Raw genomic sequence first — 25,566 nt, 5'->3', positions numbered from 1 at the left:
CCAGCAGGAAAACTCAGGACAATGGAATGTAGTCTGCCAATCTTTTACCAGTTCAGCTGTGCTTTAAGTCTCATTGTGAAGCCTTTTAAAATATTTATTTATATATATATATATATACACTATAAGACTACTCAGTTATACTGTCAATCATCTCGGAAAGTTCAAGATGGAGTTCATCCACATCCTTCTCCAGCTCCAAGTCATATTGTCCTTCCATTTCCTCTAAGAATTTCGAGATGAACTTTTCAAGGTCATCTTCTAAAGCCTTGGTGAGCAGGCTGACCTCCGGCAGGGCTGGAGCAGCAGTCTGGAAAGAAGGAAGACAAAGTCAATGATTGCTCAGGAGATCCATCCTCTGCAGCACTTCTCCTTCAGCACTGCTGAGCCTTAACCCAACATGGGGGCCAAGGGGCTCCTGAAGGACGTTAACAGTAAGCCTGACCAGGACAGCACTGACGCTTCCTCCCCTCCTTACCAAAGCTGCTATTTTAGCTTTTTTAGCTGGAGGCTCCTCTTCTTCAGTGCTTCTCCGAGGATTCACAGCTGCCACAGCAGAAGGAGAGATCTCAGCAGCCTTCCGCTTCCTTGCTCGCTTCGTGGGGGTGCTGGCTTTCCCATCCGAGGGCTTCACACACACATTGCCCTTGGCTACAGGAAGAAGAGAGAGCTGGTACAATTGTGCCTTGAGAGGAGTCCAGGTTGTCCTGTCATTCCCACAGCTCTTCTCCACAGTTAAATACATCTGGCCAGCAAAATTACATTGCTCTTTCCACAAATCTCAGCAATATCTTCCACAGTAAGTGCTGCATACCAACAGTCCGACCAAAGGAACAAAGAAACTGCACAGCTACACCATATTATAACCTAGACAAGGGAAACAGCCATACAGCAGGAGAAAGCAATACATGGTCCCTCTAGAGAAAGGAAAAAGCAGGAGCTACAGACAAGAGTGTGCAACCAGACGCTGTGCAAGCCACAACAGACCCACAAAATACATCCAGGGGTTTATCACACAGGTAAGTCTGCAGCTCAGTGCCACTGTCTGTCCCTCGTTCTCAAGCTGAAGTCTGGCTGGAAGGAACACAAGTGAACTAAGAAAATAAGCATTTCCTTTTCTAGCACTAAGCAAAGGCACGCACCCACCATGAGCACTCAGGTCCCTTTACTTCCGAGGACCACCTCACACTCAACACTCATTCATAGTTCTCTGCTCCTGAGGTTGGGCTGATGGTTTCCCTGGCAATGCTGGTGCCCACTGTGCTGAGATTTCACTTAGGCCTTTGCAAGCTGATAAGCTGACCACGAAGGGTGGATTCAGGACTGCTAAGCTCTGCACTTTTACCTTTGACTGTTTCTTTAGCAGCAGCCGGCACAGCAGCCACTTCCTTCTTCAGCTTCTCCGGTTGTCTCAGCTGCAGCTTCTCCTTTATTGTCCCCTCAAGGCTCTTTGCTTGAGCTCTAGAATTTGGTGTACTCTGATCCCAGGGCTAAAAAGAAATAAAGTAAGTGCAAAATCAGAACAAACACCAGGGGGAGTGTATGAAGGAAATCAGATTGGAGATATTGCAAAAACGGCTGCACCTGGAACAGTACATTCCTGTCACTTGGGTCACTGACCCTTTCATAAATGCCTGCGTATAACAAGATCCATGCTTTGCTGTGAAAACACTGTTTCAAACGTGTGCAATTAACAAAGCAAGCTCGTTTAAATCAGCGCAGTACTGGAGTTGTTACCTACCACATTCTATTTGAGCAACAGAAAGTCATTCCTGTTCCCCTACACAACATCCACCCACAGTCTGATTTCCCTGAACACGAAGCCGTCGTGGCCTTTTTGTATCCAGTGCCACCCACGTTAACCTCACATGTTGTACCTGGTGCCAGCAGGGTTACTGCCTCACTGCCAGATACAATCAGATCAATTCTGAGTTTGAGGAGTGCAAAGCTGTCTGGGAAAGCCATTGAAAGTATCAGGATTGTGAAACATGGCTGCAGCTCTTCACCAAAGGCAGGAAGGTAGGAATGCACTCATGATGGTGGCACATGGTGAGCAGTGAGACATGAGAACATGTGAAGAAATTGTGTCGATGTGTCCATCTTCAGAAGGGACTCACCTCTGCGGGTGCAGAGACAGCTTTGGGAGCAGCCCTGCTCCATTCCACAGTCTTTTCCTCTTCTCTTCCAGGTGCTTTAAAACAAGGAAAAAGAAAATCACCTGGTCAACAGCAAGCATAGAAAGAAACCTGAGTGCCAGTGTTTCCTCCATGTGCTTATTTCCTCACATTCAATAACAAAGAACACGAGAGAGGCGACATCTCGCAGTCCATACAGTATCCAAGCTCTTCCCTCCTTCACATGCTGTCTCTTCACAAAGCCTTTCACCTCCCCAATGAATAACTCACCCCCCCTGACCTTTTTTACAGAGGTTGGCCCCCATGTTGAGGAGTCAATCCATGCTTTACAAACACATTTACATATCAAACTAAGCAACACACGCCAAAGATGAAGGCAACCTTGGCATCAACACACAGAACATGCCACACCAAAAACATGGCAGAAAGAAAATACAGGAGAAACTGAATTACAAAACCTCACAGCGAATGAATTTTCCAGAATGAAGCAGGCAGACACCACGGATTCAATGGAAAAACACATGGATGGACATCCTGGCACTTGTTGCCTTTGCTTGTTGTAAGAAACAGCCCAGGCAATTCTAAGCAAACTCCATTTGCTTGACAGGGGAAGCACTTCAGCAGAGCAGACAGTGAAGCACCTCGTTACCTGCTGGCTTTGCCATCTGCTGCATCCGCAGGGCTTTCTCCTGCTTGATTTCTTCCAAGGTTTTAATATGCACTTCTTCCAATGGCTTGATTTTACGCGGTGGCTCTTCCAGTTTCACTTTATCAGGCTCAGGTGGAGGGAAAATTTTCTTCTTGCATTTACCCTTAGCTCTCTTCTCAGTAAGAAGCTCTTCTACTTTTTGCTTCTCTTCCTCCAGCTGTTTGTGTTTCCTTTCAGCCAGGGCTTCCGAGGTTTTGATGCGAACTGCAGGAGAAGGCCTCACCCTGGAGCTGGGATCCTCCACCTTACAGCACCCTTCTGCCTGGGGGGCAGCTGGGGTTTCTCCTCGCTGATTCGCTCTCTCAAGACGGATCTCTTCCAGAGTTTTGACATGGATCTCCCCTGCTGGCTTGGCACCCTTCTCTGCCATCATCAAGAAAGGAGAAGCAAAATGATTAAAAGAGAGTCCAGCGAGAGCTTAGGTTTTCAGATTTGACATAATATTACAGAATATGCGTGTTCCCAACAACAACGCACCCAGGAAAGAATAAGCAGAAAGCCTAGAGAATCTGTGCAGCAAACACAGACAACCATTTACCTCTCCTTGGTGCTCTGTCAATCTTGATCTTCTTCTCCAGCCTTTCTGCCAGGCTGCGTTTCAGCGGAAGGCCACTGACAACAGCTACAGAGAGAAAACAACAACATTCCTAAGATAATTCCTTTGGAGAAAGATTTTAGAACAGTTAACCACAAAAAAGTCTATCTCTCATGGAGCACCCAGCCACCAGCAACTGCTACTCCAAAACCAGCAGTGCAAGATAAAGGTTCACTTCTGTGAACGGCTCTATTCCCCAACACAGTGCCAGCTATCTGAGTATTATCAGAAGGAGAACAAAGTAGGGCATATGAACTCACCACTTTGTTGTTTGGTTTTATCCTTTTGTTTCTTCAGTTTGATTTCGTCAAGTGTTTTTATTCCAGCATTCAGACTGTCATCTGGGAACACAGAGCAGTAAATGAGACTGAGGGACAGAGGCACACGCTGAGGACCACAGCTTTGCAAACTGCCTCCTGCTCAGAAGCATGCAGAACAAACCCTGTCGGCTCTCCCCACAGCTAAGAGCACCATGGACCTGACGTCTGTCTGATACCCTCCTTTCATCCTTCTGGATATTAAAAGTAGGCTTTATCCCTTACTTTAACCCATCCACATGATTCCTCTATCAACAATGTGGCTTTAACCAGTGGTTGAAAAGATGCACATACAGGCACTTAAACTCCATGCTGTGGCCTCATCTTGCTCTAATGAAGTAAACAAAGGAGTTTACCTACCTAATCTGAAAGGCACATGAAGATACGAGGTAGGAACAAGATCATGGAAATAGCTGAGTCTATTCAGCAACCCTATGTTCTGTTGTGTTTTTACAACAAATTGCTTTGGAGTTAATTGGCAGCCCACAGTTTATATTCTTAAGTACAAATGGAAGTGATTACAGACAGGTTCCTTATTTTAACAGCTATACTTACCTGGTAAACCCATAGAAGCAGCCTAAGTGAATAGAGTAACTAGTAAAGAACCAGGAAAAGCAACCACACTCACCATCATCACCTTTGTCATCATCTGCAGCTTTGATTAAAACGGGAGGATGTGTAGCGCTTGGGACACTCTCTTTGTTTTCCATTTGCATCACTTCCATCAACTGTGGAGAGGGATCGGACTGCACGGAAGGCTTGCTCTGCTGCACTGTTATCTGAGCTGCATTCGGATCGTCACCTGCAGACTCTGGTGGACTTGGCAGCGTAGCTACAGGAAGAAAAGGATCAATTTAAAACTTTGATCCTAACCTTACAACCACTGCACAAAGATGGCAGGCAAGGCTGAAAACCCACACAGATAAATGCTGAGTCTCCAATTGCCCATCCAAATGGCTTCTCTGTGAACAAAGAAATCCCCCCCTACACAACATTCATCTCCCTGACACCAGAAAAAGCTTAATTGCAGGAACACAACCAGCAAGGCAAAGGCCACAGGAGCAGAGAGAAGCTGAGCATGCAAGAAAAAACTGAGTATCAGAAGCGCACAAAGTTCAGCTGTGCACCTATCTATCAGCTCACAAGTGAACGTTATCTGGCGTTCTTTATGACACTATACCCACCTGTGAGTAATAGAGTTAATCTTTCATTCCTAAAAAAGACAAACTCACTTTGGCTTGGTGGAAAGAAAACCCCATTGAGATAACGTCCCTTGGTGTGATGGAAGGCACAGTTGGATTTCTGGCAGCCTCCTGGCTGGTTCTCCCAGTAGCAGGAAATCATGCTGCGAAATTTCTGCAGACGGAAAGGAAGAAAAGCTGATGGTAACGTGGACCTAAGATCTGCAAAGGGAGACTGAGCTCCAGATGGTGCCAGTGAGCAGACTGCCACAAAGCAGCACTCAAACACCACTCTGAAGCGTGCGCAGGCTGGGAGCACCAGGCTCACTGAGCTTTCCTAGCATTCTGTGGGTGAGGACACCAGTTTAGAAGGGGTTAAACTAACACACCTTGCAGAATGCTTGTCTGAATGATGTGGTTCTTTAGCAACTGTTGAGAGAACACTGTTGGTATCTACTACATTAATATTCTGCTATGATATACCATTGCCATTGAGCTCTCTTCCCTCTGCTTCCTCCCAGCCCCCTCTTAACAATAGGAACCATCATCATTTCAAAGCAAATGAACCTAATCTGCAAAAGCACATTCAGCCCACCTAAAGAAATGAGAAGTGGGTTTGGTGATAAACTCTGAGGAGCCAACACTCACACTGATCTCCATGTGCCTGAACCTGCAGTCATTCCTGAAGCAGCGGCCCTCCTTCCACAGCCTGCAGGTGGTTTCATTGCCCAAAGCAGCTTCACAGTGCCTGAAGGGACAGTTGTCTCCCTGTAACCCAATGGAAACCAAGAGAGGAAAATGAAATAGTGCAACCTAAGAACTGGCCATGCTTTGAGCTCATTTTTAGCTAGTTGCTCTTTTGCACAATGCAATTAGTTATGAAGTTTGCTGAAGACCAGTAATACTTCTATGTATTCCACCCCGTCCTCTTGACTTCAGAACTGAAAGAAGGAGAAATGAAGGAAAAAACCCAAGCAGACCTTTTTACAAGTGGAATAAAAGTAGAAATAGCAATCGTCTCCTTTCTTCGACATGCTCGACGAGTGCACAGAAGCAGTTCTGGTCTCGAGGATCTCTGTGCAGCTCTTCCTGTGCTTCTCAAAGAGCTGGCTCGTGCTTCCTTGGACTGAAAGTCTTCTACTGTCTTGATCAGTGAAATCTTCTTTTGAAAAGGAACCCTAAGCAAAACACCAAAAAGCAGAAAAGAATGAGGAATGCCCACCCGTCTTCCCAGCTTTGTTCTCTTCATTCAATCAGTCTCTCAGGAGCAGTTGTTTCAAAACATTGCCCTCCTCAACACTGGTCAAACTCTAGTAACATCACCCTGACTCAGCACAGAGCCCCTGGGCTGCACGGCTGCAAGCCCTCCAATGGAGCCCCTCCTTCAACACCACGAGTGACAGCAGTGAGTAACCCCAACACATTTGTCTGACCGCTGCAGGTCTTCAAGCTCACCCACCTGGACAACCTCAGCAAAGACAGCGATCTTCCAGGCCTTGCAGTTCACTTCTCCTGTAGGCTGAACCAACACTGAATCCGTCAATTAAGAATAACGGGGTAGGAAGAATTTTCCTCCTCACTTTGCCTATGTCAAATTCTGTAAGTTGGAATTTCTGGTCTTCAAGGTTTCTTCACCTATGAAGAAAACACTAAAACCTTCCCCTGTCTTTGTTACCTGTACAGCAAAAGCATGCCAGTGCGTATCAATACACAAATCCACACACATGTGCCTGAATACTGTAACTCAGCACTGCATGGAGCTGCAGCACGTTCTGCTCAGCCACAACAAGGGTTTGGGTAGGTTCATTTTTTTTTTTCTTTTCTGATGTAAAAATCAAATATTTTGGTATTTTAGGTTTGTTTTGTTGGTTTTTTTTTTTTTAAGGTATCAAATGCAGTAAAACCTACAACCAGGACAGACAGAAGATCAAATTCAAGTGATTTGGAACTCTTTCGTTAAAGTGCTGCACATTTCTGTGCTAAGCATTTCTGACAGTCAATAAGGAAAGGTTGGAAACTTTTACTCATACAAACACTAGTGAATTTTCCAGGAAATATTTTTTGGGTGGCAGGGAATTTCCCCAAATCTAAACTAAAGAGAGGAGAAGTCGGGATCTCAAGTTAGTTGCTGGATTGACTGCATGAAAATGGGAACAAAAACAGCAGTTAAGGACAAAGTTTCCTTACCTCCTCCAATACTGATAGAAATGCTGCCTTTTTACCTTTAGTACCTTCACAACAGATTGGCAGATTCCTACGTTCCTAAAGACCTCAATGCTGCTCAGCACAGACACCGGGCACCAACTGTCACTGGACTCTTCACCGTGGAACACGCACACAGCTCAGCACTTCTGTTTCCTCACAATTGGAAGGGTTCTAGAATCGGGAGCATGAAGCGGACTAGAAATACCTCACATCCCTCTGCTCCTTACGAGCCCTTCCATTTTAAAACAAGATAACCCCAGACACATCTGTTAGCACAGCACCCCAAATGCTAACCAGAACACACAGTGTGTAACGTTGAAAGTACCAGTTTAATGCCATGCCACAAACCCTATTTAATGGTGCAGGTGACCACCCCTATCAGATACCCGTGACCTCCCTGACTCCAGCCCTGATGCATGCAGGCACCACCTGCCTAATACACAACATCTCCCCCCTCTTTATTATCTGCAGCCCCTGTAAAGGTTCCCCTGCATACTCCCTGTTACCCCAAAGGTGATTTGCACATTTAAGGCTATTCCGCAAATGAATCAATCATTAAACATATGCGAAAAACAATTAAACTGTCATAATAACATACCAAAGAGATGCAGCTGCAGTGACTACAAACCTGAAAGCACACAACAGCAATCTGCCTAAAAATTGTGAAATGCTGTATGGCAACACTTAGTCAACTTGTAGAGAACAGTGCATTCAAGTTCAAGATAACAGCACAGTACACAATGGAGTTACAACTTCTCCAAGTTCAATATAACACTATTGTACAGAATATTCATGGCAATCCAGTTCTGTCCAGTGTGCATTATAATGTCACACTCCATAGCCAAATAAGAAGACAAAAACATATTGGCTGTGCAGAATCATTCTGAATGTCCACCACTGGGGGACTATCCAGGAACAAGGTCTCCCCCGCTCACGAACTATCAGTCCGGCATGAAGGCTGGATTCCCAGTTCGGACCTTCAGGCACATTGGGAGCAACGCAGTCTCATGTGCCGTTACCAGCAGCCGCTGCCCAGTGCTGACGTCAAATCACTGGCTGCACTGGAGACATTAACCAAGGAGTTGTTGACCAAAACCGGTGCTGAGATGTTCGGATCCTCACGGTGCACAGGATGGCTCGTCGTTTGGTGCCGGCTTAACCCAATGTGCCGGCAGCCAGCGGGGCCCACTTGGGGTCCCGACACAGGCGTATCCCCTGCCCATGACGAGGAGTAGATTCTGGGAGCCATGGCCCTCCGTCGGGTCTGATCAGGACCTGACCTATTGGTGTCCATTCGGTCAGCTGATGGTCTCCCATCCGATTCTCTTACGCAGGAGGAGAGTGTGTGTGCACAGCTCAGGCCCCTCCAGCCCTCCCCCCTCTTTAAGTGCACAAAGACGCCCCTTCAAGGTCTGATGTGCACACTCCATAATAGCCTGGCAGGTGCTGCTGCCGGGAATGCTGAAGATATGCTTAATGCCCCAAGCTGTGCACCAGCTTCCAAAACATGCATTTCTATATGCTGGGTCATTGTCAGTCTTTAACTCATGAGGTGCACCCATGACAGTGATGGCCATGCACAACGCTTTTATGTAATGCATGGCGGTCTGTCCAGATTGTGCCACAGCCCAGAGAAAACCACTGCATGTGTCAGTTGTGACATGCAAGTGACGGAAACACCCGAACTCTGGGAAGTCTGTGACATTCATCTGCCAAACCTCATTTGGTCTCAAACCTCTGGGGTTCACCCCTGCAGGAAACAGGTTAGCCATAACTCCCGCTCCTCCTTGGCCAATTCAGTTAACTTTCTAAGAGCACCAAGGGTGGGTAGCAGCTTCTGCGCCTCTTCGTCCCCTGCAAAAGCTCACAGAACTCCATGCTGGCTTTCTCTAATGCTGACCGACTCACACAGTGAGAAGCTCCGTCAGCCAGACCTCTCCGCATTATCCACATAATAAGCAGATTGAGGTCCTCATCACACACTCTGTGTCATTTCTTGTCAGCATTTCCTGTCCCATCCCTGGCTCTCCAGCAGGACTGTAATGCTGGGGTGAGCAACACTGGGCACTGTCAGTGTGTTTTTCTTGCAAGCATCTTCCAGGGAAATACGTGCAGGCATTCCCCACTCTTGGCTGTATCTCTGCAGTGCTGGGTCCTGTGTGAGCAGAGCTCTTTGCCCCAGAAGCCAAGTCACTGCTGTGCAGAGCTCAGCCTCGGGGTGAATGTGCTCCTGAGTTTGTCCCAGTGCAAGGACAACCTTCTCATTGCCCTTTAGGAGCACCTCTGGTGCTGATGGGTGCTCTGCTCTCAGCAACCACTGGATACACGGCTCCAGGCGCGTGTGTGCTTTGTCGCCTTGAGCTGTTTGCTCTGATCGCATCTCACCCTGGAGAGCCGGGATTTCCCTTTGGTCTCGGTGTCACTTCGAGACCAGTAGCAACACTAGGGGTCAGAGGAGAGCTGCTGAATGAGTGAGAACAGCTGCTAATTGAGAAGGAGATCGCACGCGTGTGACTTCTAAACCCGAATTAATGAGCTTACCTTCACCCTCCTGACTAATGCAGATCTCATGCAGCCCTGGGCCTGCCCTTCTCCAGCCTCCTGCCTTGTTTTGCCTACTCATAGGAATAGATTTAGCACAGCTCAGAGCCCCAGGCGGCGCTTGGAATGCCAGCAGGAAAGAGCTGCTGGTGTCCACAAAGCTCAGGACTACAGCAGTGGGGCTGCTGGACCTCAGTGTTCTGAACACTCTGATGTGGAAGTGATTGGCAGATGCTGTGGCCGGAGGGATGAGGTGCCTGCAGGGCGTCCCTTGGAAGAAGGTTTGGTGAGGATGGATCCTCTGAGCCAGCATCGGGGACAGGGTGCTGGGTGCAAATGCCAGTGCTGCCCCCTGTCATCCTTTTGGTTTTAAAAGGAGTACAGCTCCGTTTCCAAACTTTGCCAACCACAGGCTGGCTGGCAGCTTGAAGGAACTGCCATGAAATTGGTCTAATGATGCGTTCCTGGCAGAGCTTCAGGATGGAGAAAGTGCAGTTTGTCCTCAACTGAGCTGAGGTCCAATGAGCTGAGTTTCCTGGCTCAGAGCAGAGGCCGTGAGCATCACGTCTCACAGTCTGTGTCACCTGGGCAGAGCCGTTAGGCAGGGGCTGCTAGTGGGGAGATGCCAAGGTTTTCCATGAAGATGATTGCTCAGATATGCCTGAGTTCAGATGGAGGGGCCCATTGCCCTACCAGGAAGTGGAAGGTGCTTGGGGGTGAGGCAGCTCGTGCTTTCCCATGCCTGTAGGACCTTACAGTGCTGTGCCTTTCCACATACCTACCCCACCTTCTTTCTTTCCCATGCAGGGGTCATCATTAATCCAGTGGGTGGCACCAAGAATGCCCGGACAGCCCCACTGCAGTACGTCTCTGTGGCAGAAGGACACACCAAGCCTGTGCTCTGCCTGGATGCCACCGATGAACTGCTTTTCACTGCCTAAAAAGGTATATGTTGGACAGAACAGGTGTGGGGGCTGCTGGCTTTTTATGTGCTATTCTCATAGATCTCCCCAGGATGGCGTGGGGAATTGGGGTGCATGGCAGGGATGGCTCCTTCTGGGCTGCTCCCCTGTCCCTGCCTTCTGATGTCCAGGTGCTGGAGCAGGCTGGCTCCATTGCCCTGGAGTGGAGCTGTGGGTGGTGGGAGGCAGCGCTTGGGAAGGAGTCGGTGCCTCCACGCTACGGAGGAACTCCCCAGCCCAACTCTCTCAGTCACATTCTTCTTCCTACAGACCGGAGCTGTAAGATGTGGAACTTGGTGACGGGTCAGGAAATTGCTTCCCTCAAGGGTCACCCAAATAATGTTGTTTCCATCAAGTACTGCAGCCACACGGGGTTGGTGTTCACCGTGTCCACGTTGTACATCAAAGTGTGAAACATCCAGGACTCAGCGCGCTACATCTGCACCCTGACGTATGTAGTGGGAAGAGTGGCTGTGGGGGACTGTGGGCAGCTCTGGCTTTGCAGAAGATGGTGTGAGGAACTCCTGGGGTCCCACAGGCTGGAAACAGAGCCCAGCTGTTTTAGGATCAGTGCCTACAGCTGTAGGAAACAGGGAGGCTTAGGGAGATCTTGGAATGGAATCTGTGGGGACCCTCTGCAGCAAAGGCTCAAGGGAAAGGACCTGAAAGAAGTTTTTAGCCCTTCCTTGGGGTGGCCAAGAGCACCAGCCAGAAGGGATGGGGATTTTCTTTTTTGCTTCAACTAATATGCCACAGGAAGACGACCACATTAACCCAGCTGTATTTGTTGTTGTTGTTTATCTACAGCATGAAGCATTTCACTTGGAAAGTCTCTGCTGCCACTCATCGTACAACAGACTTAAAGCACAGCACTTGGCACCTAGCAGTGCTGTGAAGGGTTGGAAAGGCAGCGCATCATTGTGCTGAGGGCCAAGAGACGGTTCAGACAACAGAAGCATTTGTCCACATTTCTGACATGAAGGCTGTCGCCTCCCGATCCGGCGACAAATCAAGGCTGCTGTGTGAAAGTACCGTGCCTCCGCACATGGGATCAGACGGGACTCACACACAGTGTGTAACACAGAATGTACCAGCTTAATGCCACACCACAAACCTACCCAATGCCCAACAGGGGGGACCAGTCAATGCTACTCATCAGCCATCAACCCCGGATGCTGGAGAAGGCAGACCATGTTGTGGTGCCAGAGCATGACACCATGGCTGAGATGGGGACACCCACCGAACTGAGGACCCGCGGTGGACCCTACAGCCGGCTGCTGCAGCACTGAGGACCACAGGGCAGCTGGAGTGGGATGCGATGGGACATGGGGAGCTGTGGCTGTCTCCACTCCCCGCTGCAGGATTGGAAGAGTGGGATGCTCTGGGATTTGTATGGAATAAAGTGGAGATGTTTTGTAGAGGAGCAGGTTGGGATGTGGGGTGTGGGCAGCTCAGCCTCAGTGCATGGTTGGTTATGGAAGCTGGGTGTCTGCCCTCAGAATGTGGCTGTGGCAGCACTGTGGGTTATGGGGGGGAAGCACAGCTCAGCCAAATACTAGATGAACTTTCCAGTCACGTATTCATGCCAAAGCGGTGCAGATAGCACAGGGAGTGCAAAGGGGATGAGGAGAGCAGCAGTGTGAAATGGAGCAATGGGCAAAGAGTGTGGGGTGGGAGGAGGAGGGATGAGGAGAGGTCCGCTCATCCACCCCAACACTGAGCACGGCACGGAGCAGAATGCAGGCAGGCTGAGCACAGAACAGCCCAACACTTTATTTCACAAGAAGCAGCACAGGAAAAGCATAACAGCATAGGAAGCAGAGGGAGATGTGAGAGGTAGAGGGGATGGGGCTGTGTTCATCACCGACCCCAAATGCTCGTGTGGCCAGTTGGCCCCTTGCAGGCTGAAGCACAGCACTCAGACGGTTTGGTTACTTCCTGTGTGAAGAAGAAGAGATGGTGTCCCATAGGGCCACGTTCACATCCCAACCCTCAGCTCCCTGCAGAGTCCCGGCCCAGCCCTGGTGCAGCACCACAAGGAGCACAAGGAGCACAGGGACCCCTTCCAACCCCCAGCCCCACACCGCAGCTGTGCTCGAGTTGCTGGTTCCACCTTCCTGGCCTGTAAGGTAAGAAGAGCCATTGTCTCAGCCCAGTTTGTAGGAGGGAGGCAAGGTTCTTTGATATACGTATACCTGGTGCGGGATTAAGAAACAATGGTTCAAACATTGGTCCGACCAGTTTATTACAAGACTTTATCAGGGAGATGGGGAAGGGGAGGACGGACGCTATTATGGTGTAGGGTGATGGGGAAGGGAATGCAGTAAAAATATGAAATAGAAGCAAGGAGTCTCTGTAGGAAGCAAGAGGGAGATATTCACCACCATGGATCCATCGAGGTTTGTAGTTCAGTCATTGGTCTTCAGTCGTGGTGGGTCGTCAGGCGTTGTTCTGTTAATGGTGACCACGATGACAATTTCCAATGGTAGCACCAACTTATTTATATGTCCAAAGTGGTCAAGTCAGCTCTCTTTGGAGTGACAGCTCGAATCCAAAGTAGTTGAGTCAGCACTCCTTGGAATGGAAGCTTCTGGCTCTGGGATCTTAGCAGAAATTCCTTTGTTCCCATCTTCTGAGCCTTGCCAGCAGATAAGAGGGAGCAGGGATACCCATCCGCATCCTGTTTTTCACAGGGCACGATGGCTTCATTACCCAGATTTCCCACACCAAGCTGGAGCTATTTAGTCCCGGGCCAGATCTTCCGCTCATAAACAGTCCTGAGCACTCTTCTGGAGGCAAACAGCTCTGAAGGAAGGTGCTTTCAAATATTCAAATACCCAAAAAGTGATATTGATTGTCACACGGTAGCACCCATTACTTGCCACTTCAATAAATCATTGAGAGTCTTCTCACAAGAAACACCTCAGGAAGCAAGCTTGGAGCCAGAAAACAAGGAAGGACTCTCACAGCCATGACCCCCAGCCCTGTTCTTGCTGTGGGGCATGGAGCAGCTTTGAGCACCAGGAAGGGGAACCCTGGGAGAAAGCGGGGACCTCAATGCTGCCCTGGCACTGGGCAGAGGTGGGGGACAGCGCTGCCCTCATCACTCACTGGGCGCCGTGTTGTAGCCTTTCTCCTTCTTCCCTGCAGACAGAGAGATGCATCAGCACAGGTTCACATCACAGCCAGGCTGAGGGCGCCTGAGGGAGCCTCAAATCCCCCCACAGCCCCCACTGTCCTCCTACACCCCTCCACTTTTACCTGCATGGCGTCTGTAGATGATGAATCCAACGCCAGCCATGATGGCAATGGCCACAACGGCGACAACCACCCCCACCACGTTCGGCACCAGGCTGGACTGTGACCGCTCTGGGGGAAGGCAGGGCTGTCAGCAGGGGAAGGGGCAGCCCAGAGCCCCCCAGCCCCACATCCCCTCACTCACCTCATGAGTAGAGGCTGGGCTGGGGCAGGCTGGCGTGCTCCACGCAGCACTGGTACTTGTCCCCGTGCGGGGCACGTACCTCCGACCGGAGCTGTTGTAGTGCACGAAGATTTCGCCATCCACGTACCCCACTTCAAAGAACCAGGGCTGCTCGGGGCCGGATTCCGTCATCCCTATTTCAAAGTACCGCATGGAGTGGAGCTCTGCGGGGTCGGAGCGCGGCGACCCCCCCTTTTTTATTAATTAGCAAGCTACTGCCTATAGAATAACAACACTACTTATATTAATAACATAACCATTATAACTCAATCAAGACCTCGATTGACAATCCTCTAGAAGTGAAAAAAGAGACAAGTCAAACACAGCATAACAACATTACTGTTAAACCTACTAAAAAGAACAAACTCGTTTGCTCGGCAACCTAAGTTTCTGCAACCTGGAAATAAATCCATGAGGGTCCCATTGTGTTCACATGTCACTAGTTAGGAAAAGTCTTCAACTTTCATATACTCTGATATATTGATTTTTAATGGCCACTAACTATTGTGCAACAAATGCTTTTAGGATGCTCATAACCATGCCTTTGAGCTAATAATTGATAATTGAACTTTATGAAGTTGCATGTCAGATAGAACCAGTTTTAGAGGACAAATGTGCTGGAGTATCACTAGGGGCATTATTACTTATTGACCCTTGAGAAACAGCAAACCGTGTTGGTGGTGGTTGCGACAGGCGGTGCCAGCAGGGCCTTCCCTGCTTCAAAGTGCACCTTTCCTCTCTCACCCATCACAGATTCTCTCCTGCATTCAGGGTCTGAAGGATTTCTTCCAGTTGTACACCATATCTGCATGGCCAGTGCGTGATACAGAGCCCAAGTGGAACAGCTGCCTGGAAAACAGAATAAACTATCAAATTTAGTTCTATTAGTATGCACTTTTGTCTCAAGTGATGCATGGTCATATTTTTAAAATCCCAATTAGTTGGGTGTAAGAGACGTATCCATTCTACAATACAGGGTCATCCCTTTGCCTGGGATTCCTTTCCAGGTTTTGTCTTTGCAAATTAAGAAAAGCTAATTAATAGGCTAATAACATCATGAGTGAGCAGTACTAACATACTAAAAGAGCTATTCCCATAGATTACAGCACTGATTACATCAAATCCTTTCTTTAACACACATTTGATCTATGGATAATGCCTAAAATTCTAATTCTTGAGACTGCATTGGTAACACAGAAAATCACACACTATGTCAAACCATTACTAATATTATTTATAACACCGCAAGTTACAAAGCAATTCCACTAGGAAAGAAACACACAAACACAGTTACTATAAAGGCTGGATGCTATTTTCTGCCTTGAGATGAGACCAACAACGTATTCTGGTGGTGTTAGTAACAACCGCACAAGATTAGAAGTGTCTAGTGTCATATGAGTATCCTCAGTGAAAATCCATTGAATGATTTGCTTAGAAGCTTCAGATCGTATCCCATAGTCAGTCACAGTCTTACCAGCCTGCTGTAACAATTTCCAATGATGCACTTCCCACCGAGCAGCTCCCTGCTGATCGTCTATCAGCGGGCAAGCGAGCTGAAACACAGCTTGACACGGTCCCTCCAATATCATGTCTCTAATGACTCCAGACCAACGCAAAGGTGGAGGATCGCTACATGTGGGGGGGAATCGCATAGACAGGGGCTGTAAAGACATCGGTGAAACGCTCGAAGAGACTGATGCCTCCTTCGTACGGAGTTCTAAGTCCTGCAGCTCCTCAGTTAATGTTTTATTATGTTCCTCCAACGCTTTCTCATTCCCACCATTATCCGAGTCGCTTTCACTCTCAGGAGCTTCTTGCTGCTCTGCACACCCCTCAGCCCCCCCCCCACCGCACCTTCCTCACCAGCCAAAACCGGATCTGCCAGAGACGTTGAAGAGGTCGAGGACGGGGGATTATTCGGGGCTTCTGCGGCAGCCCTGACTTGTGAGGCTGATGAGCAAACGGAGTACAAAACTCCTGGTAACAGGGAGTCAAGTTCTGACCTTGACTGAGCACTAGGTCCGGATAGATCTTGTACCACAGCAGCAGCAATCTGTCGCTCGGCTTGCATATTCTTCAGTGTATTTATTTTGTATTCCTTATTTTTGGAGATAACAAAGTCCCACATATGGTCGACTATTTCTCGACATTCGGCTACAGTGAACATCAGTGCCACCTCCTGAAGGTGTCCATTCATATGAGCCCATTTTACCAGCTCGGATATGCATTTAGGAGATACCTGCTCCCCTCTCTTAGAGAGAATACATTCGAGCAGTTCCTCCACAGCTTCCCACAACATCGTGGATGGCAGAGAACGGGATGGTACCCCGATGAGAGGTGAGTGCCATCCCCCCCCCCCCCCCCCAGTTCTTTATTGCCCCCACCTCATTATTTGTGGTTCCTATCCCTTTATTTTGTTCTCTCCCCCATATTTGTGCCCTCACTCTGTGTTTATTTTGCTCACCCCCCCTCCGCCCCCGCAATTTTTTCAAACCAGCTTCGTCTGCACCAGCAAGCACCTGCGGGACCCTGAAGCTGGTGGGGGACGTGGGGACCCCCCTGAGAGGGGAGAGCGCAACAGCCGCTTGGACTGGGAGCAGGAGCCGGAGCCTGAGGAGCGGGGGAGGCGAGAGCAGGATGGGCAGAGGGGCAGGGGGCGTGGGCAAAGCTGTGGGTGAGTCAGTGATGTATGGGTGCATCTGTTGTGGGGTGGTGCTGAATGGGGTGGAAGCTGTGCTGACCTCACCCCCCCACAGCTGTGCCTTTGTCACCTACAAGAAGATGGAATCAGCTGACCAGGCTCTGGGGATCCCTGGGTGAGCTGGGGGGCACTGGGGGGGCACAGGGATGGTGTGGGGGTGCCAGCAGTGCTGAGTCCCTGCCCCCATCCTGTGCCCCAACAGCCGTAAAGAACAGTGCCAAGGGCTCACACCGCGACAAGCGGGCGCAGGTGGTGTACAATGAGGACCTCTTCGGGGGGCAATAAAGGTTTAGTGCACACAGCAGTGGTGTGGCAGGGTGACAATGGGACAGCGGGAGAACGGGGATGGGGGAACTGTGGGACACGGGGAGCTGCAATGGGGGAGGCTGAGTGGTGACCAGCTGCACACACACCTGTAACTGAACTGCCAGCCTCACCTGGCTGTGGTGCTGAGCATGCTGGGCTGCCTGGCCCTGCTCTCAGCAGCACTGTGTCCTCCCTCCCAGCCCCCACAATTCCACTGATACAGTTATGTCTGTTAGAGAGATTCACACTGCATGGAATGTGCCACGGCCAATAGCAACTGAAGGCTTCAGAGCCAAATAAGTGTGAGGAGGCCGTGCTGGAGCTCATCTCTTCCATGGAGCTCATAACAGCAGCACAGCAGTAACCCTGGTGGCAGCAGCACCAGGATGTTGCTGGAGCAGCACTCCTGGCTCCCCTCCTGCTCCCTCCAAGAGCTGCAGGCAGACGTACAGCACTGCTGTCCTGTGCCAGGTTTATTTAAAAACACAGCTGAGAGCCGCCGGCACAAACAGAGGAGCCTGACTACGTTCATACAATATCTTAAATAGAAGGCAAATACAAAAGGAAAAGATAAAATATTTACAGTAACAGTGGCAGACACGACATGGGCACAGTCCCACCCAGAGGCAGCAGAAAACCACTCAATACCCTGCTGAAGCACAGAGTCACCACGGCGTCCTCCAGCAGGGCCAGGGCTGCACTGTGCCCACAGCAGGGCTGGGATGGCTGCACTCTGAACTGATACAAGCGAAGCACACACGTGTTGGCTTCCAGAAATCATCAGCACAGCATCAAGCTCTGCCAGCAAACAGCACTGGAAATCCAGCAAAAGGGAAAGGAGGGAATAACGCAGCAGTGGTATGCAGCTCCCACTTCTCACACTGCTGCTGCATCACTGCTGATAACTGGAAGGCAGGGAGCACCCCCCGCCTTGGTGGCACATTTGGTCCAAAACAAAAGAATAATTCTGCTCCTTCCCACCCCCACATTGTCATTAAGTTGCCTTAAAGGATTCAAGTCATAAACAAAAGCATACACCAAAAAAACTCAAGAGCTGGCAGAACTCCAGGCTAGACATGGGGACTGCCCGAGAAATGGGAGCACCGAAGAAGCTTCCAGCTGCACCCAACGCTGAGCATGGCCAAGGGAGGAGGAAGGAAGGAGCTTGAGGTTGAAGCCTTCAGAGCGTCACTGAATCAGGAGATCAATTGCCAGGCACTGCAGCACACAGATGGACGTCCTTCTGGGCTGTCACAGAACTGCTTTGTCCTCTTGCTGCTGAAAGGAGCCAACCAGGAGCAGGGAATGGATGCACAGGGCCTCAACTCTGACCAGCAGGAAAACTCAGGACAATGGAATGCAGTCTGCCAAACTTTTACCAGTTCAGCTGTGCTTTAAGACTCATTATTGTGAAGCCTCCTTTAGTAAAGTACCACCCTGGGGTATCCAACCAAAAAGAAAAGGTTTTTATTAAATTAAAGGTTTTTTTGTTGTTGTTGTTGTTTTGTTGTTTTTTTGTTTTTTTGTTTGTTTATTTGTGTTTTTTGTTTTTTTTTTTAACATACTATAATAACTACTACGCAGTTCAACAGTCAGTCATCTCAGAAAGTTCACGAAGGAAATCATCCTCATCCTTCTCCAGGTCCAAGTCAATTTCTGCTTCCATTTCCCCTCCTGAGATTTCCGAGATGAACTTTTCAGTGTCATCTTCTACAGCCTTGGTGAGCAGGCTGACCTCCGGTTGGGCTGGAGCAGCAGTCTGGGAAGAAGGAAAACAAAGTCAATGATTGCTCAGGAGATCCTTCCTCTGCAGCGCTTCTCCTTCAGCACTGCTGAGCCTTAACCCAACACGGGGGCTAAGGGGCTCCTGAAGGATGTTAACAACCACGTGAAGGCTGCAGAGCACCTCAGGTCTTTTTAACAATGCAGCATTAATGGACAAATTCCTTCACACCACAAAGGAATCACAGGGCTGCAGAGCATTGTGCGCACACTGCCATTCATCCAGCATCCTGCACAAAGCGACTGCTTTGAAAGGAAACCTGCAGAACATTTCAGTTCTCCACACTTTCTGCAGCAGTTGTATCTCAGTATCAGCCTGACGAGGACAGCACTGACACTTCTTCCCCTCCTTACCAAAGCTGCTTTTTTAGCTGGAGGCTCCTCTTCTTCAGTGCTCGTTTAAATCAGCACAGTGCTAGAGCTGTTACATACCACATTCTATTTGAGCAACAGAAAGTCATTCCTGTTCCCCTACACAACATCCACCCACAGTCTGATTTCATTGAACACGAAGCCATCGTGACCTTTTTGTATCCAGTGCTCCCACGTTAACCTCACAAGTTGTACCTGGTGCCAGCAGGGTTACTGCCTCACTGCCAGATACAATCAGATCAATTCTGAGTTTGAGGAGTGCAAAGCTGTCTGGGAAAGCCATTGAAAGTATCAGGATTGTGAAACATGGCTGCAGCTCTTCACCAAAGGCAGGAAGGTAGGAATGCACTCATGATGGTGGCACATGGTGAGCAGTGAGACACAAGAACATGTGAAGAAATTGTGTCACTGTGTCCATCTACAGAAGGGACTCACCTCTGCGGGTGCAGAGACAGCTTTGGGAGCAGCCCTGCTCCATTCCACAGTCTTTTCCTCTTCTCTTCCAGGTGCTTTAAAACAAGGAAAAAGAAAATCACTTGGTCAACAGCAAGCATAGAAAGAAACCTGAGTGCCAGTGTTTCCTCCATGTGCTTATTTCCTCACATTCAATAACAAAGAACACGAGAGAGGAGACATCTCGCAGTCCATACAGTATCCAAGCTCTTCCCTCCTTCACATGCTGTCTCTTCACGAAGCCTCTCTCACCTCCCCAATGAATAACTCACCCCCCTGACCTTTCTGACAGAGGTTGGCCCCCATGTTAAAAACTCAATCCATGCTTTACAAACACATTTACATATTAAAACAAGCAACACGCCAAAGATGAAGATAACCTTGGTGTCAACACACAGAACATGCCACACCAAAAACATGGCAGAAAGAAAGTACAGGAGAAACTGAATTACAAAACCTCACAGCGAATGAATTCTCCAGAATGAAGCAGGCAGACACCACGGATTCAATGGAAAAACACATGGATGGACATCCTGGCACTTGTTGCCTTTGCATTTGGTAAGAAACAGCCCAGGCAATTCTAAGCAAACTCCATTTGCTTGACAGGGGAAGCACTTCAGCAGAGCAGACAGTGAAACACTTCGTTACCTGCTGGCTTTGCGATCTGCTGCATCCGCAGGGCTTTCTCCTGCTTGATTTCTTCTAAGCTTTTAATATGCATTTCTTCCAATCGCTTGATTTTACGCGGTGGCTCTTCCAGTTTCACGTTACCAGGCTCAGGTGGAGGGAAAATTCTCTTCTTCTTGCGCTTATCCTTAGATCTATTCTCAGTAAGAACCTCTTCTACTTTTTGCCTCTCTTCTTCCAGTCGTCTCTTCTTCCAGATCTCCCCTGCTGGCTTGGCACCCTTCTCTGTCATCATCAAGAAAGGAGAAGCATAAGGATTACAAGAAATTCCAACGAGAGCTCAAGTTTCCAGATTTGTCATAATATTACAGAATATACGTGTTCCCAACAACAACGCTCCTGAGAAAGAATAAGCAGAAAGCCTAGAGAATCTGTGCAGCAAACACCGATGACCATTTACCTGTCCTTGGTGCTCTGTCAACCTCGATCTTCTTCCCCAGCCTTTCTACGAGGCTGCGCTTCAGCGGAAGGCCACTGACATCAGCTACAGAGAGAAAACAACAACATTCCTAAGATAATTCCTTTGGAGAAAGATTTTTACAAGTCAACCACAAACTTTGGTTTCTCCAAGTGTATGTTCTCAAATTCACCTTTCAGCTGCTACACTTGTGTGCCACTTGGAGTCATCACAGACCCACGACACACTTTCCTCCCTCCTGCTTCAGCAGTGCCCTCCCATTTACGTGGAGGCAGCCAAACAGCAGCTCACAAGCAGCCCTTACCTACAGAGGATTTCCGTTTTCCAGGTTTATCAGCAGTATTCGGTTGACTCACAGGCACCTCCCCTAAAACAAAGAAAAACAAAGTGCTTATTTGACAGAAACCAACAGAATTACTGTCTTGTGAGCCCATTTCCCACCCAAAACAAATACAACCAAAAGACACCACTTTGACAGCCCTGACACAAAATAATATTGCAACTGTAATGCACTCAGGGTAAGTCCCAATTGTAATTTCTCCATTCCACTTAGGAGCCACCAAATGGAAGCAAAGGTACTCATCATTACCCTGCTTTGCAGGCAGCATCACAGTGCTGACCAGTGTCCGCACATTCTCCTTCTTAGGCACACGAACAATCTGAGATTTGAGCCGATGAGCAGGAGCTCCTGAAGGTCCTTCTGATCCAAGTGTTTTTATTCCAGCATTCAAACTGTCATCTGGGAACACAGAGCAGTAAATGAGACCGAGGGACAGAGGCACACGCTGAGGACCACAGCTCTGCAAACTGCCTCCTGCTCAGAAGCATGCAGAACAAACCCTGTCAGCTCTCCCCACAGCTAAGAGCACCATGGACCTGATGTCTGTCTGCTGCCCTCCTTTCATCCTTCTGGATATTAAAAGTAGGCTTTATCCCTTACTTTATCCCATCCATATGACATTAGATTCCTCTATCAGCAAATGTGGCTTTCACCACTGGTTGAAAAGATGCACATACAGGCACTTAAACTCCATGCTGTGGCCTCGTCTTGCTCTAATGATGTAAACAAAGGAGTTTACCTTCCTAATCTGAAAGGCACATGAAGTTACAAGGTAGGAACAAGATCATGGAAATAGCTGATTCCATTCAGCAACCCTATGTTCTGTTGTGTTTGTACAATGAATTGCTTTGGAGTTAATTGGCAAGTGCTTCTGATTAATCCTGGAATACCTTGTTTTGTATCAGCATCAGATTTTGTAGTGGAAATTATCTGCAATCCAAGATGGTTTTCTTCAGCTGGTTGCTGGACAGGTGTTTTTGTTTCTTCTCCCTCCTTAGAAAGCTGGTCTGTACAAGCAAAGAAAAAATCAGTCTCTTCAGTTATGCGGTAGGAATTCAATCAGATTATCCACTGCACAAAGATGGCAGGCAAGGCTGAAAACCCACACAGATAAATGCTGAGTCTCCACTTGCCCATCCAAATGGCTTCTCTGTGAACAAGGAAATCCCTCCCTACACAACATTCATCTCCCTGACACCCAGTAAAAGCTTAAATGCAGGAGAACAACCTGCAAGGCAAAGGCCACAGGAGCAGAGAGAAGCTGAGCATGCAAGATAAAACTGAGCTATCAGAAGCGCACAAAGTTCAGCTGTGCACCTATCTATCAGCTCACAAGTGAACGTTACCTGGCGTTCTTTATGACACTATACCCACCTGTGAGTAATAGAGTTAATCTTTCGTCCCTAAAAAAGACAAACTCACTTTGGCTTGGTGGAAAGAAAACCCCATTGAGATAACGTCCCTTGGTGTGATGGAAGGCACAGTTGGATTTCTGGCAGCCTCCTGGCTGGTTCTCCCAGTAGCAGGAAATCATGCTGCGTTTTTTCTGAAGACAGAAAGGAAGAAGAGCTGATGGTAACATGGACCTAAGATCTGCAAAGGGAGACTGAGCTCCAGATGGTGCCAGTGAGCAGACTGCCACAAAGCAGCACTCAAACACCACTCTGAAGAGTGCGCAGGCTGGGAGCACCAGGCTCACTGAGCTTTCCTAGCATTCTGTGGGTGAGGACACCAGTTTAGAAGGGGTTAAACTAACACACCTTGCAGAATGCTTGTCTGAATGATGTGGTTCTTTAGTATCTGTTGATAGAACACTTTTGGTATCAACTACAAGAATATTCTGCTATGATATACCAATGCCATTGAGCTCTCTTCCCTCTGCTTCCTCCCCTATTCTTAACCGTAGGAACCATCATCATTTCAAAGCAAATGAACCTAATCTGCAAAAGCACATCAGCCCACCTAAAGAAATGAGAAGTGGGTTTGGTGATAAACTCTGAGGAGCCAACACTCACACTGATCTCCATGTGCCTGAACCTGCAGACATTCCTGAAGCAGCGGCCCTCCTTCCACAGCGTGCAGATGGTTTCATTGCCCAAAGCGGCTTCACAGTGCCTGAAGGGACAGTTGTCTCCCTGTAACCCAATGGAAACCAAGAGAGGAAAATGAAATAGTACAGCCTGAGAACTGGCCATGCTTTGAGCTCATTTTTAGCGAGTTGCTCTATTGTACAATGCAATTAGTTATGAAGTTTGCTGAAGACCAGTAATACTTCTACTTATTCTACCCATTCCTCTTAACTTCAGAACTGAAAGAAAGAAAAAATGAAGGAAAAAACCCAAGCAGACCTTTTTACAAGTGGAATAGAAGTAGAAATAGCAATCATTTCCTTTAATCGACATGCTGGACCAGCGCACAGAAGCAGTTCTGGTCTCGGGGATCTCTGTGCAGCTCTTCCTGTGCTTCTCAAAGAGCTGGCTCGTGCTTCCTTGGACTGAAAGTCTTCTACAGTCTTGATCAGTGAAATCTTCTTTTGAAAAGGAACCCTAAGCAAAACACCAAAAAGCAGAAAAGGATGAGGTATGCCCACCCGTCTTCCCAGCTTTGTTCTCTTCATTCAATCAGTCTCTCAGGAGCAGTTGTTTCAAAACATTGCCCTCCTCAACACTGGTCAAACTCTAGTAACATCACCCTGACTCAGCACGGAGTCCCTGGGCTGCACGGCTGCAAGCCCTCCAATGGAGCCCCTCCTTCAACACCACGAGTGACAGCAGTGAGTAACCCCAACACATTTGTCTGACCGCTGCAGGTCTTCAAGCTCAACCACCTGGACAACCTCAGCAAATACAGTGATCTTCAAAGCTTTGCAGTTCACTTCTCCTGTAGGCCGAACCAACACTGAATCCGTGAATTAATTAATTATAACAGGTTAGGAAGAATTTTCCTCCTCACTTTGCCTATGTCAAATTCTGTAAGTTGGAATTTCTGGTCTTCAAGGATTCTTCACCTTTGTAGAATCCACAAAAACCATCCTCCGTCTTTATTACCTGTACAGCAAATCATGACAGTGCGTATCAATACACAAATCCACACACATGTGCCTGTATATTGTAACTCAGCACTGCATGGAGCTGCAGCACGTTCTGCTCAGCCACAACAAGGGCTTGGGTTGGTTCATTTTTTTTTTTCTTTTCTGATGTAAAAATCAAATATTTTGATATTTTAGATTTGTTTTGTTGTTGTATTTTTTAAGGTACCAAATGCAGTAAAACCTGCAACCAGGCCAGACAGAAGATCAAATTCAAGTGATTCAGAACTCTTTCATTAAAGTGCTGCACATTTCTGAGCTAAGCATTTCCGATAGTCAATAAAGGTTGGAACCTTTTACTCACACAGACACTAGTGAATTTTCGAGGAATTTTTTTTTTTTTTTTTTTTTTTCCCAGGGAATTTCCCCAAATCTAAACTAAAGAGAGGAGAAGTCGGGTTCTCAAGTTAGTTGCTGGATTGACTGCATGACAAAGGGAACAAAAACAGCACTTAAGGACAAAGTTTCCTACCCTCCTCCAGTACTGATAGAAATGCTGCCTTTTACCTTTAGTACCTTAACATCAGATTCCTCTCTGGCAGATTCCTATGCTTCTAACAACCTCGGTGCTGCCCTGCACAGACGCCGGGCACCGTCACTGGACTCTGCACCGTGGAACACGCACACAGCTCAGCACTTCTGTTTCCTCACAATTGGAAGGGTTCTGGAATCGGGAGCATGAAGCGGACTAGAAATACCTCACATCCCTCTGCTCCTTACGAGCCCATCCATTTTAAAACAAGATAAGCCCAGACACATCTGTTAGCACAGCAGCCCAAATGCTAACCAGAACACACAGTGTGTAACGCTGAAAGTACCAGTTTAATGCCGCGCCGCAATCCCTATATAGTGGTACAGGTGACCACCCCTATCAGATACCCATGACCTCCATGACTCCACTGCTGGTGCATGCAGGCACCACCTGCCCAATACCCAACATCTCCCCCCTCTTTATTATCTGCAGCCCCTGTAAAGGTTCCCCTGCATACTCCCTGTTACCCCAAAGGTGATTTGCACATTTAAGGCTATTCCGCAAATGAATCAATCATTAAACATATGCGAAAAACAATGAAACTGTCATAATAACATACCAAAGAGATGCAGCTGCAGTGACTACAAACCTGAAAGCACACAACAGCAATCTGCCTAAAAATTGTGAAATGCTGTATGGCAACACTTAGTCAACTTGTAGAGAACGGTGCATTCAAGTTCAAGATAACAGCACAGTACACAATGGAGTTACAACTTCTCCAAGTTCAATGTAACACTATTGTACAGAATCTTCATGGCAATCCA

At 48.1% G+C, this 25,566-nt stretch overlaps 1 pseudogene across 1 annotated transcript; it reads right to left on the bottom strand.

The window, feature by feature from the left end:
* Positions 1 to 65: 65 nt before the first annotated feature.
* On the bottom strand, positions 66 to 23,754 carry LOC146752730 (zinc finger CCCH domain-containing protein 11A-like; annotated as a pseudogene). The gene is made up of 12 exons (XR_014940425.1): positions 23,531 to 23,754; positions 23,198 to 23,317; positions 22,529 to 22,728; positions 22,073 to 22,299; positions 21,432 to 21,581; positions 21,147 to 21,209; positions 20,825 to 20,908; positions 2,749 to 3,204; positions 2,115 to 2,188; positions 1,343 to 1,487; positions 485 to 648; positions 66 to 307 (listed from the first exon to the last, which is right to left on the bottom strand). The product of XR_014940425.1 is annotated as a zinc finger CCCH domain-containing protein 11A-like (transcript).
* Positions 23,755 to 25,566: the final 1,812 nt, after the last annotated feature.

The sequence above is a fragment of the Coturnix japonica genome, unplaced genomic scaffold (assembly GCF_054131305.1).
Source record: "Coturnix japonica strain WE unplaced genomic scaffold, WE-NBRP24 Scf042, whole genome shotgun sequence".
NCBI lineage: Eukaryota > Metazoa > Chordata > Aves > Galliformes > Phasianidae > Coturnix > Coturnix japonica.
Note: the sequence above shows the minus strand (reverse complement) of the source record. Positions and strands in the feature narration are given on the sequence as shown.